We start from the raw sequence: 14000 nt of genomic DNA, 5'->3' as shown, positions 1-14000 counted from the left end.
TATTTGTTTTTATTTTTAATTTTCCTATTTTTAAAGCTTTTTATTTTATTTTAAAATTTTTTTTAAATTTAATTTTTAAATTTAATTTTTCTTTTTTTAAAGCATTTATTTTTTTAATTTTGTTTTTTTTTAATTTTTATTTTTCTATTTTTAAGGCTTTGTATTTTTCAAATTTTATTTTTTATTTATTTTTATTTTTAAACCTTTTTCTTTTTAAAATTTTTTTTTATTTAATTTTTTTTATTTTTAAAGCATTTATTTTATTTTTTAAATATTTATATTTAATTTTTAATTTTTCTATTATTAAAGGGGTTTTTATTAATTTTGTTTTAAATTTTTTTAAATTTTTCTCTTTTTAAACTATTGTTTTAATTTTTTTTAGTTTTTATTTTTCATTTTTCTGTTTTTAAAGATTTTTATTTTGTTAATTTTTATTTAATTTTTATATTTCATTTTTTTATTTTTAAAGCATTTATTATATTTTTTAATTTTGTTTTTTATTGAATGTTTATTTTTCTATTTTTAAAGCATTTATTTGATTTTTAAATTTTTTTTATTTAAGTTTTAATTTTTCTATTTTTAAAGCCATTTTAAATTTTTTTTAATTCGTTTTTATTTTTAATTTTTCTATTTTAAAAGCTTTTTATTTTATTATTTTTAATTTAATTTTTTTATTTTAAAGTATTTATTATATTTTTTAATTTTGTTTTTTATTGAATGTTTATTTTTAATTTTTCTATTTTAAAAGCATTTATTTGATTTTTAAAATTTTTTTATTAATTTTTAATTTTTCTATTTTCTAACCTTTTTAAAATTTTTTTATTTGTTTTTATTTTTAGTTTTTCTATTTTTAAAGCTTTTAATTTTTTAAATTTTATTTTTTTTTTTAAGTTTTCTATTTTTAAAGCATTTATTTTTTTAATTTCGTTTTTTATTTATTTTTCTATTTTTAATTTTTGTATTTTTAAAGCATTTATTTTTTAATTTTGTTTTTTTTTATTTTTATATTTCTTTTTTCTATTTTTAAAGCACTTATTTTTTAATTTTTTTTATTTAATTTTTATTTTTAAAATTTTCTATTTTCAAAGTTTTTGATTTTTTAAATTTTATTTTTTATTTATTTTTATTCTTAATTTTTTTATTTTTAAAGCATTTGTTTTTTTAATTTTGTTTTTTATTTAATTTTTATTTTTAATTTTTCTATTTTCAAAGCTTTTTTATTGTTAAATTTTATTTTTAATTTAATTTTTATTTTTATATTTATATCTTGAAACCTTTTTTTTATTTTTTAATTTTATTTTTTATTTCTATTTTTAATTTTTCTATTTTTAAACCTTTTAATTTTATTAATTTTTAATTTAATTTTTATATTTAATTTTTCTATTTTTAAAGCATTTATTATTTTTTTTAATTTTGTTTGTATTAAATTTTTATTTTTATTTTTTCTATTTTTAAAACATTTATTTTATTTAAAAATAACAATTAAATAAAAATGAAATTAAATAATTTTTCTATTTTTAAAGCATTTTTTAAATTTTATTTTTTATTTAATTTTTATTTTTAATTTTTCTCTTTTTAAAGCATTTTATTTTTTTTTATTTTATTTTTATTTTTTATTTCTAATTTTTCTATTTTTAAAGCATTTATTTTTTTAATTTTGTTTTTTATTTAATTTTTATTTTTAATTTTTCTATTTTTAAAGCTTTTTTTTTTATTTTATTTGGTGCTGCCCAGACCAATTTAAGCTGGTGATTGTGGTGGTGTTTGAGGGTCTTGCATTACGGCACTTTACAGTTTGGGGTTTTTTATTATTTATTTTTAATTAATTTTGTTATTTTATTTATTTTAATTTTTCTATTTTTAAAGCATTTTATTACATTTTATTTGGTGCTGCCCAAACCTGCTGTAGTGCATTTTTATACTTTGTAATACTTTGAAGTAATTTTGTTTTGTATCCTCATATTTTTCCCAAATGGTTTATCCCAAACTGTACCCCCCTCCCTTTACCTGTGTTATCCCTCTCCCGGGATGAGATCATCCCCAAACCCCCACCCTGGCTCTCTGTCAATCACTCAGCCTCCCATCCCCCCATGCAGAAGTTTCAGTCCAAGTCCTCGAGTGATTAGCCAGAGGCTCGGGGTCAGCCCCCCAAGCCTTGCCCCATACGCTGTCCTATATGTCTATCCCCCAGTACCCATACCTTAGGGTCACTTAATGGTTGGTAGGATGTTATCTACTTTTGGTTTCCACCTCCCTTAAAATGTAACCTTGGCACAGCTCCCAGGGCTCTCGGCAGGAGCCCCCTGAGGTGCAGGAGCTCCTTTAGGACTCCTAATAAAACCTTGCATTAACCCCTGCTAAGAGTCGGCCCTTTATCATCTACCGCTGTCTCTGGTGTCTCTTGTGCTGCAAAGGCGACCAGGCCAGGTGCCCTCAGCACCCTCGCGGCACAGAGAGTGTCTCCCCCCAGCGCAGGTGCCCTCAGTACCCTCGGGGCACAGAGAGTGTCGCCCCCCAGCCCAGGTGCCCTCAGCACCCTCGGGGCACACACAGAGAGTGTCTCCCCCCAGCCCAGGTGCCCTCAGCACCCTCGGGGCACACACAGAGAGTGTCTGCCCCCAGCCCAGGTGCCCTCAGCACCCTCGGGGCACAGAGAGTGTCTCCCCCCAGCGCAGGTGCCCTCAGTACCCTCGGGGCACAGAGAGTGTCTGCCCCCAGCCCAGGTGCCCTCAGTACCCTCGGGGCACACACAGAGAGTGTCTCCCCGCTCTCGGCCGTGCCGGGGCTGCCGACTCAGGACCGGCCGAGGGTTCCTGAGGGGCTCGCACAAACCCGCTCGGCCGCTGATTGTGGTGGTGTTTGAGGGTCCTCCAGGACAAGGGAGGAGATGAGAATCTTGACTCCCCCTTTCAGAAGGCTGAAATATTATTTTATGATCTCTATTATATTAAAAGAAAATGAGATATTAGAACTACACTAAAAGAGCAAGGAGACATCAGAAAGCTGGAAAGGAATGAATAATAAAAACCTGGGACTGCTCACAGCCCCGACACCGCTGGACCATGATTGGTCATCAAGTAGAAACAATGCACAGGAGACCAACCCAAGATGCCCCTGTTGCTAAACCATCTCCAGCCCACACTCCACAGCCAGCAGATTGTTATTGGTTCCATTTCTGTTCTGAGGCTTCTCAGGAGAAAAAACCCAGCAAAAGGATTTTCATCAAACACGTCAGTGCCAGGTGATGGCACAGGCAGCATGGGCTGGCAGAGGTCACTGTGTCATCCCTGCCAGCCCAGGTGTCACAGCAAGGAGGAGAGAGTTCACCCTGTGCTCACCCTGCAATACAGAGCAATACAACACAACACACACATTAACACAAGATGATAACCTTTTTCTATTTTCATTACTTGTGGATTTATTGTTACAGGACACCCAAAACAACAAAAGCACACAAAAAACAGCACTCATCTACCATTAACACCCCCTTCAAATGACACACAAACTCACCATCCCTCTCACCACAACTGCTAAATTACACCCCAGCAATCATTGCTCCTTGGGAACGTGGTTCCCGGGAGCCTCCAAAAATTCCTCCTGCCTGAAGAAATACCCGGTCCCTGGAGGGTCTGTGCCCAAACTTTGGCGATGAACATCGCCTCGCTGACCGACCGGGACCGGGGAAAAAAAACCCAGCCGGGGGGAAAAAAAAAAGAAAAAAAAAAACACCCGTGGGGGGTGGGGGGGGTAAACCCAGCTGGGGATTTTTTACTCTAAATTTACAAATGAGTTGAAAAACCTGAAAAGCAAAAGTCACACACACAAGGTTAAATCCAGTCAGCATGCGCTCACACATGCAGAGACGAGCAGACGCCGACAGACACAGGCATGTGCTCTCACACACGCTCACGCACTCCTCCCATTTAAACGTTCCCTGCGGCTCTTCCTCGAGACGCTGAAGAACGCGCTTCCACGCTTCTTCTGGCTGCCGCTCCTCGACGTCAAATGGTAGATTCTGGGGAAATCGGCAGCCTCGGGGACCTGTGAGACGACAGGAAGCGGTCGATGAGTGGCTGACAGCTAGGACTTGTCCCCGCTCTGGACCAATAAATTTTCTACCCAAAACCCCATTAAAGACAGATGAACAGTAAAGTTTTTATAACTGTTCTACCTAATTGTGACTACATGCCAGGGCAGGGCAGCTCCGACCATAAGTGGTACAACATGAGTACACACAATAAAAGCAGACGCATACAGTGCAAGTGTGCATGGAGTGTAAGTCCATACAATATAAGCCAGCATAGGTACACACAATGTAAGTACATACAGTGTAAGCCAACATAGGTAAACGCAATGTAAGTACATACAGTATAAGTACATACAGTATAAGCCAGCATAGGCACAAACAATGTAAGTACATACAGTATAAGCCAGGACTAGGGATAGCTCTCTGGAAGATTAATTCTTGAGCCCTATACCCCTCGGGAGGATGGAACCTATCGAACTCCTGCAGTCACGTGAGGAGGGTGTAAGACGCTCCCTCAGGAAGTCCAAGAGAATGGTGTGGAAAATAAGGCACTACCAAAGCTGGTAGTGGGAAGGAAGACGGATGAGAACATCTTGTCCCTTTGAGACATTCCTGTCTCAAAGAGTAAAAATGTAAAGATGCCGGAATAAGGGATATCCGGAAAGGAACGTGACTAGAATATGGCCTACGTGGCACGGAATAGTGCCGATAAAGCATCGAGACATAACAAAGGCCTGTGACACGTAAGACAATGGACACAGACTACATAACACAGACATGGACAACATAACATAGACACAGATGACATAACACAGAGACGAGTGACAACTGCCTGGCACTGTCCCCGTAGGGACCCGAGATTCCTAGCGCAAGATGAGCCAGAGGCTGATGATGCCAAAGGAAAGGAAGCCCTATGACGATGGCACGTGATGATGAAATGTAACTCGTTAAAAGAAGTTAGTGCCAAAGTACTTAAGAGGATGCTCGAGAGGCTCGGTGAGCCTAGAGAAGGAAGCCGACTGCCGGGTGACCGTGGCTGTAGCTCCGGATGTGAAGGCGAGCTCCTCGGGGGAAAGATCTGTGACGACGTCGAGTCGAGGGAGGTGGACGACGCAAAGTACACGAAAATGTGAAGATGGGTCGGAACTGCCCTGCCCGGCAAAGGCTCTGGCGAGGCTGAGGGGAAACCCTCTCCCTTTATTTCCAGAAAGCCCACGCCCCTACAGACCTCTCCCCTAAGCTGACATCTGATTGCCTCCTGTGAGAGTAAAGGCTTTTCCCCTTCTCCCAGCCGCTGGCCCCGACACTTAGCTTTTGGAAGAGGAGCGGACAAAATCCACCCTCGGTCGCACATGGACGTGGAGATGCTCTCCGTGTGTGCTTCGGTGCTGCCGTTTCCAAGCTTGGGCTACGACCCTCCTCAGGGTACCTAAGACAAAACAGAAAACGTGACTATTGCCCTCAACAACAGTAATCCCCGGGACTCCTCCGCACCACTGCCCCGGCTCACCTCAAATCTTGATTTGGCTCCGGAGGGTGCCCGGAAGATACCTGCAAAGAGAAAAGGGACACGCTTAGCATGCTGCTGTGTAACGCTCACCTATGGGTCAGCCTGCCTAAACTCCGACTCACCTGCCCTCCTCCGTTCCTTGGCGTGCCTAGGGCAGCGACGGCACCTGCAATGAAACAAAGCAGAAAAGCATGCTGAGATACTGTGAAAACACAACCTCCCAAATCTGACAAGGATGCCACACCGATACCTTAAGCTCTCACCCACCTGGCATGGGCATGCTTGGCCAGGATAAATGGCAAGTGGACCACCTAAAATAAAAACAAGAGGAGATGCTTAGAGCTGCACCAAAACTGAGACATCAGCAATAACAACTGCTTCTGTACGCTATTCAATGCTCACCTCGCCCACTCGGCCTTGACTGCTGCTCGCGGCCTTGACCTCCTAAAAAGAGAGACAAAGAACAATGCTGTAACAGCCACCAGTTATGCTTCCTCTGCAGAAACAAACAGTGACTGACCTGCTCGGGGCAATCCCCTCACCTGGGATGGGGGCTCTGCCCTGGATTTTATCCTTCTCCATCTGAAACAAAGTTAGGACAAGAGTCAAACTGTTACAGGATAACTTAAGAGCTCCAGATATCTTGTGTCCATCTACAAATCCCACCTAGAGTCCAACTACAGCCCACATTACAAACTTCAAGTCCCCGCAACTTCTCCTATTGCACCGGGCTATGTGGCAGGGCAGAGCAGCTCCGGCACAAATGTGTGCAGACACCCGTGACACGGGACGGGACAGACAACGGGGACACAACACGGACAGAAATCTCCTGGCAAGGAAAAGGGCTGCGAGGACTGAGAGAATGCAACAGGAGATGACCGAGGGGAGACCGATGGTGAGCTGATGAGGCTCAGAGAAACCTGGAGGAACAAGATGCTAACCGAATGATTTATTCCAAGAGCTGCAAAGATGGATGCCCGAGAATCCTATGGCCAGAAGCCTCTACCTGCCCTCACGTTCTTTCAAGTCCTAGTCCGCCATAATGGATCCTGGCGGGGCAGAGCTGTCCATACAGCTCAGAACAAGACCCAAAATACATCTGACCAGATGCTTCTAAAGAGACAAGAGAGTCTGATGCCTGTCTGAGCTCCTGAGTCCAAAGTTCTATGGCATTGGTGCCAGGCCAAGGAATGCAGAGATCACAGATGCTAACAACGATGCCAGGGTTTCTGACAGGCCCCTCAAAGGCCTAAAGTAAAAGACATGACATATGCAAACAACACATAATACACAAAAGACAAGTGACACGATACACACCGGGACTGCTCTGCCCTGTGCACCTCAGCACTGTGATCCAAAGCCAGGCTTTGCTTTTATGGGGCCTAAGGGGCTGCTTCATGGACGCCCCATCTCCAAAGGAGACTCAAAAACCCCTCCCAGTAATTCCCAAACCAGCACCCAGCTTTCATCCCCTCTGTGGGTCGTGGCCCTCTACTTATCTCTCGCACATCTGGGGATGCCGGTCTCAGGTGCGAAGAAAGGCCGCCTCGTCAGCCGGGAAGGTCCTGCTGGCACCGGGCTGGTGTCTCTCAGACAGCTGTATTAAAGAAAATCAAACATCAGTGCCCGATCTTGGCAGCCCCTCGGCCAAAACCCCACAAGTCTGCTACTCACCGTGCTCCTAAGAACGCTCAGCTCCTCGGGCCGCACGCTTCGGGCACGCTCGGAGACCGAGGCCGTCGTCACAGGGGGTGCCTGGGGTAAGAGGAGATGAGGTGATTTGGCATGGCTGAAACCTGAGGGGACCCTCGCTCCTCCTCCCTACTTCCCCAACTCACCACAACTCCTTGGCAGGTACCCAAGTCACCTGGATGGCACCTTTAAATGGAAGAGTTCAGGGCTTCATCACCAGGTCCTGTAACGCATCCACAGGGCTCGCACGTGCAGGGAACCCGGTGCCTCGGCCGGCTGGTGACGGGGGCTCGGCAGGCTCCGAGTGGATTGCCTAAACCACAAAAAAGAGAATAGAGACTTAGACTTGCTCCAGGAATTGAGACCTCAGCAACAATAAATGCTCCTGATCACCATGCTCTCCTGAACTTGACTGCTGAGATCCAGCTTTACTTCCTAAAAAGAAAGACAAAGAACAGAGCTCTAACAGGGTCACCCTTGACACTCCCCCTGCAGAGACAAATGGTGACTGACCTGCTTGTGGGAACCCACTCACCCAGGATGGGGGCTCTGCCATGGGTGCAATGCATCTGCACCTGAAAGAAAGTCAGAACATATGTCAAACACCTGCAGGATAACTCAAAACCTGCAAACACCTTAGGTCAGTCAAGGAATGGCATCTAGATTCCAAGTACACCCCACATTACAAATTTCAACTCCCCAGGGCTTGTCCTATTGCACCAAGCTATGCGGCAGGGCAGAGCAGCTCCCGCACAAATGTGTGCCGACACCCGTGACACAGGACAGGACGTGACAGACAACGGGGACACAACACGGACAGAAATCTCCTGGCAAGGAAAAGGGCTGCGAGGACTGAGAGAATGCAAAAGGAGATGACCGAGGGGAGACCAATGGTGAGCTGATGAGGCTCAGAGAAACCTGGAGGAAGAAGAAGATGCTAACTGAATGATTTATTCCAAGAACTGCAAAGATGGATGCCCGAGAATCCTACGGCCAGAAGCCTCTACCTGCCCTCACGTTCTTTCAAGTCCTAGTCTGCCATAATGGATCCTGGCGGGGCAGAGCTGTCCACACAGCTCAGAACAAGACCTGAAAAGACACCTGACCGGATGCTTCTAAAGAGACAAGAGAGTCTGATGCCTGTCTGAGCTCCTGAGTCCAAAGTTCTATGGCATTGGTGCCAGGCCGAGGAATGCAGAGATCACAGATGCTAACAATGATGCCAGGGTTTCTGACAGGCCCCTCCAAGGCCTAAGGTAAAGGACATGACATATCCAAACAACACATAACACACAAAAGACAAGTGACACGATACACACCGGGACTGCTCTGCCCTGCTCACCTCAGCACTGTGATCCAAAGTCAGGCTTTGCTTTTATGGGGCCTAAGGGGCTGCTTCAGGGACACCCCCCCACCTCCTAAGTGGACTCAAAAACCCCTCCCAGTAATTCCCAAACCAGCACCCTGCTTTCATCCCCTCTGTGGGTCGTGGCCCTCTACTTATCTCTCGCACAGCTGGGGATGCTGGTCTCAGGGGCAAAGAAAGGCCACCTCGTCAGCCGGGAAGGTCCTGCTGGCACCGGGCTGGTGTCTCTCAGACAGCTGTATTAAAGAAAACCAAACATCAGTGCCCGATCTTGGCAGCCCCTCGGCCAAAACCCCACAAGTCTGCTACTCACCGTGCTCCTAAGAACACTCAGCTGCTCGGGCCGCACGCTTCGGGCACGCTCGGAGACCGAGGCCGTCGTCACAGGGGGTGCCTGGGGTAAGAGGAGATGAGGTGATTTGGCATGGCTGAAACCTGAGGGGACCCTCACTCCTCCTCCCTACTTCCCCGACTCACCGCAGCTCCTCGGCGGTTCCTGACCCGGAACTCAGGGCTCGTGAGAGCAGCAAACCCGGTCCATCGGCTGGCTGGGGATGGGAGCCTGGCGTGCTCCGAGCGGATGGCCTAAGGCACAAAAACGAGAATGGAGACTTAGACTTGCCCCAGGAATTGAGACCTTAGAAACAAGAAAGGCTACTGATCACCTTGCTCTCCTGAACTTGACTGCTAGGATCCAGATTTACTTCCTAAAAAGAAAGACAAAGAACAGAGCTCTAACAGGGTCACCCTTGACACTCCCCCTGCAGAGACAAATGGTGACTGACCTGCTTGTGGGAACCCACTCACCCAGGATGGGGGCTCTGCCATGGGTGCAATGCATCTGCAACTGAAAGAGAGTTAGAACATAAGTCAAACAGCTGCAGAAAATCTCAAAAGCTGCAAACACCACAGGTCCATATAGGAATGGCATCTAGATACGAAGTACAGCCCACATTACAAATTTAAACCCCCCAGGGCATTTCCTATTACACCAGGCTATGCGGCAGGGCAGAGCAGCTCCGGCACAAATGTGTGCCGACACCCGTGACACAGGACAGACAGGACGTGACAGACAACGGGGACACAACACGGACAGAAATCTCCTGGCAAGGAAAAGGGCTGCGAGGACTGAGAGAATGCAAAAGGAGATGACCGAGGAGAGACCGATGGTGAGCTGATGAGGCTCAGAGAAACCTGGAGGAAGAAGATGCTAACCGAATGATTTATTCCAAGAACTGCAAAGATGGATGCCCGAGAATCCTACGGCCAGAAGCCTCTACCTGCCCTCACGTTCTTTCAAGTCCTAGTCCGCCATAATGGATCCTGGCGGGGCAGAGCTGTCCACACAGCTCAGAACAAGACCTGAAAAGACATCTGACCGGATGCTTCTAAAGAGACAAGAGAGTCTGATGCCTGTCTGAGCTCCTGAGGCAAAAGTTCTATGGCATTGGTGCCATTCTCTAGGAATGCAGAGATCACAGATACTAACAACGATGCCAGGGTTTCTGACAGGCCCCTCAAAGGCCTAAGGTAAAAGCCATGACATATGCAAACACACATAATACACAAAAGACAAGTGACACGATACACACCGGGACTGCTCTGCCCTGCGTACCTCAGCACTGTGATCCAAAGTCAGGCTTTGCTTTTATGGGGCCTAAGGGGCCGCTTCATGGACGCCCCTCCACCTCCAAAGCAGACTAAAAAACCCCTCCCAGTAATTCCCAAACCAGCACCCTGCTTTCATCCCCTCTGTGGGTCGTAGCCCTCTACTTATCTCTTGCACAGCTGGGGATGCCGGTCTCGGGTGAGAAGAAAGGCCACCTCGTCAGCCGGGAAGGTCCTGCTGGCACCGGGCTGGTGTCTCTTAGACAGCTGTATTAAAGAAAACCAAACATCAGTGCCCGATCTTGGCAGCCCCTTGGCCAAAACCCCACAAGTCTGCTACTCACCGTGCTCCTAAGGACGCTCAGCTGCTCGGGCCGCACGCTTCAGGCACGCTCGGAGACCGAGGCCGTCGTCACAGGGGGTGCCTGGGGTAAGAGGAGATGAGGTGATTTGGCATGGCTGAAACCTGAGGGGACCCTCGCTCCTCCTCCCTACTTCCCCGACTCACCGCAGCTCCTCGGCGGTTCCTGACCCGGAACTCAGGGCTCGTGAGAGCAGCAAACCCGGTCCATCGGCCGCTGGGGATGGGAGCCTGGCGTGCTCCGAGCGGATGGCCTAAGGCACAAAAACGAGAATGGAGACTTAGACTTGCCCCAGGAATTGAGACCTTAGAAACAAGAAAGGCTACTGATCACCTTGCTCTCCTGAACTTGACTGCTAGGATCCAGATTTACTTCCTAAAAAGAAAGACAAAGAACAGCGCTGTAACAGGGTCACCCTTGACACTCCCCCTGCAGAGACAAATGGTGACTGACCTGCTTGTGGGAACCCACTCACCCAGGATGGGGGCTCTGCCATGGGTGCAATGCATCAGCAACTGAAAGAGAGTTAGAACATAAGTCAAACAGCTGCAGAAAATCTCAAAAGCTGCAAACACCTCAGGTCAATATAGGAATAGCATCTGGAGTCCAAGTACAGCCCACATTACAAATTTAAACCCCCCAGGGCTTGTCCTATTGCACCAGGCTATGCGGCAGGGCAGAGCAGCTCCGGCACAAATGTGTGCAGACACCCGTGACACAGGACAGACAGGACATGACAGACAACAAGCACACAACACGGACAGAAATCTCCTGGCAAGGAAAAGGGCTGCAAGGACTGAGAGAATGCAACAGGAGATGACCGAGGGGAGACCGATGATGAGCTGATGAGGCTCAGAGAAACCTCCTGGAAGAAGATGCTAACCGAATGATTTATTCCAAGAACTGCAAAGATGGATGCCCGAGAATCCTACGGCCAGAAGCCTCTACCTGCCCTCACATTCTCACAAGTCCTAATCGGCCATAATGGATCCTGGCGGGGCAGAGCTTTCCATACAGCTCAGAACAAGACCTGAAAAGACATCTGACCGGATGCTTCTAAAGAGACAAGAGAGTCTGATGCCTGTCTGAGCTCCTGAGTCCAAAGCTCTATGGCATTGGTGCCATTCTCTAGGAATGCAGAGATCGCAGATGCTAACAATGATGCCAGGGCTCCTGACAGGCCCCTCCAAGGCCTAAGGTAAAGGACATGACATATCCAAACACACATAATACACAAAAGACAAGTGACACGATACACACCGGGACTGCTCTGCCCTGCTCACCTCAGCACTGTGATCCAAAGTCAGGCTGTCCTTTTATGGGGCCTAAGGGGCCGCTTCGTGGACACCCCCCTCTCCAAAGGAGACTCAAAAACCCCTCCCAGTGGGTCCCTACCCTGCACCCCACTTTCATCCCCTCTGTGGGTTGTAGCCCTCTACTTATCTCTCAGACATCTGGGGATGCAGGTCCGTGTCAGGTGCAACAGAAGGCGGCCGCGACATCTGGGAAGTTCCTGCTGGCACTGTTGTTCAACAACTCCCTGTTGTTTCTTAGTCAGCTACATGAAAGAAATCCAAATATCAGTGCATGATCTCTGCAGCACACCGGCCAAAACCCAACAATTCTGCCACTCACCGTTCTCCTAAGAATGCCCGGCTCCTGGGGCCACACCCTTCGGCCGCGCTCCGAGGCTGATGAAAACACAGGAACGGATGCTTAGAGTTGCACCGGAAAGTGAGACTGGAGCAATAACAACTGCTTCTGGACGCTACTCAATGCTCACCTTGCCCACCTCACCTTGACTGCTGATATCCAGCTTTACCTCCTAAAAAGAAAAAGAACAGAGCTGTAACAGAGTCACACTTTACACTCCCCCTGCAAAGACAAACGGTGCCTGACCTGCTCGGGGGAACCTCCTCACCCAGGATGGGAGGATGGATTTTGCCCTGGATTTTATCCTTCTGCGTCTGAAAGAAAGCGAGGACAAAAGTCAAAGGGCTGCGGGATGACTTCACAGCTCCAAACATCTTCTGTCTATCTAGGAATATCATCTAGAGTCTGGCAACACCCCACAAACTGCGAGTCCCTGGGACTTGTCCTCTTGCAGCAGGCTATGCAGCAGGGCAGGGCAGAGCAGCTCCGGCACAAATATGTGCGGACACCCGTGACACGGAACGTGACAAACAGGGGGACAACAAACACAACACAGCATGCTTGTGGTGAGGGTCTCAAGGGGAAAAGGCAAAAGGGACCCCAAAGACACACTAGGTAACACGGTACACCGGACAACACGACGGGGACCGGAACTGTTCTGCGCTGCCCGCCTGAAAGCTGCTGTCAAAAGTAGAGCCTCGCCCTTTAGCTGTCCTAAGAGGCCCCTTGGAGGAGATTGCTTTTCCCTCTGCTAATCTTTAAATCTGCCCCAGGAACTCCCAACCCGCTGCTCTCCCATTGTCCCATCTCCAGGCCATGGCCCTGACTTATCTTTTGGATGATCGGTGACGAGGATCCACATTGCACCTGAAATGAGTCTGCCTCGGAGGGCCCCGTGATCGCCTGTTAGCCTCTCGGTCAGCTACAATAAAGAAAAACAAAACCAAAGTATGAGTACAGAGTTATGTGGGCCAAATCCCAGCGAGTCAGCTACTTGCCCTCTCCTGAGTGTGCCTGGCTCCTTCAGGCTCCAGCTTCATCCTGATTCCAAGGCTGTGGCCATTATTATGAGTAGCACCTGGGTTAGAGAAAGGCAAAGTTAAATGGCATTCCTGTGAGTGCAGTGGATGACCTTGTGTGCTGTAAGATGTGTGAATGCCTCTGCTAGGCTTCTGAAAAGCCTTGGGGTGGGGGCTCAAATAAACACCCTTTCTCACCCTGCTGCCTTCAAAACCACCCCCCCAACAATAACTCCTAACTGGATACCTGCTCAGCCTCCCTCTCCTAGTCACAATCCTCAACTCACCTGAAGCCTCAATCTCAAACATCATCTTGGACACTGGGCAGATCCCTCTTATGACACGATGAGTCTGCTGAAAAAAGTGTTGTAGCTGACACAACCTGGAGCCTCTGGAAGCTGCACTCCCCCATAAAAAAAAAAAAAAACAGAACAAAGTCAGAAAATACAAATGCACTTTACCACCCCTAAACACAAAACCCAAAATTGTGAACTTAAATACGCCCTGTATTCTATGCTGTTTTCTTCACAGTATCTTCAAAGCCTCTGTTGCTTTAGATGCCCAGAAACACCTGCTGAAAACAAGCTGAGATAAGCTGAAAGAGCCTCTTACCTGAAATGAGAGGAGAGCTCTTATCCCAGCACATCCCAGAGGGGGAATGAAGGCCCTGAGCAAAGGCTGGGGTTAATATACCCCTGATGATGCCCGCCTCTCGTTCCCATGGCACCCAGGAAAAGGGAGGGAGTGAATCCCACCGGGTATA

General features: G+C 46.6%; 1 long non-coding RNA gene across 1 annotated transcript; it reads right to left on the bottom strand.

Annotated features, from left to right (window-relative positions):
- Window positions 1–10727: 10727 nt before the first annotated feature.
- Window positions 10728–11567, bottom strand: LOC136563676 (uncharacterized). The gene is made up of 3 exons (XR_010784640.1): window positions 11019–11567; window positions 10899–10940; window positions 10728–10818 (listed from the first exon to the last, which is right to left on the bottom strand). It is a non-coding gene; the product is annotated as an uncharacterized lncRNA (long non-coding RNA).
- Between the last annotated feature and the right edge of the window lie 2433 nt (window positions 11568–14000).

The sequence above is a fragment of the Molothrus aeneus genome, chromosome 16 (assembly GCF_037042795.1).
Source record: "Molothrus aeneus isolate 106 chromosome 16, BPBGC_Maene_1.0, whole genome shotgun sequence".
Classification (NCBI taxonomy): domain Eukaryota; kingdom Metazoa; phylum Chordata; class Aves; order Passeriformes; family Icteridae; genus Molothrus; species Molothrus aeneus.
The sequence above is the reverse complement of the archived record's forward strand: the minus strand, read 5'-3'. Positions and strand labels throughout refer to the sequence as shown.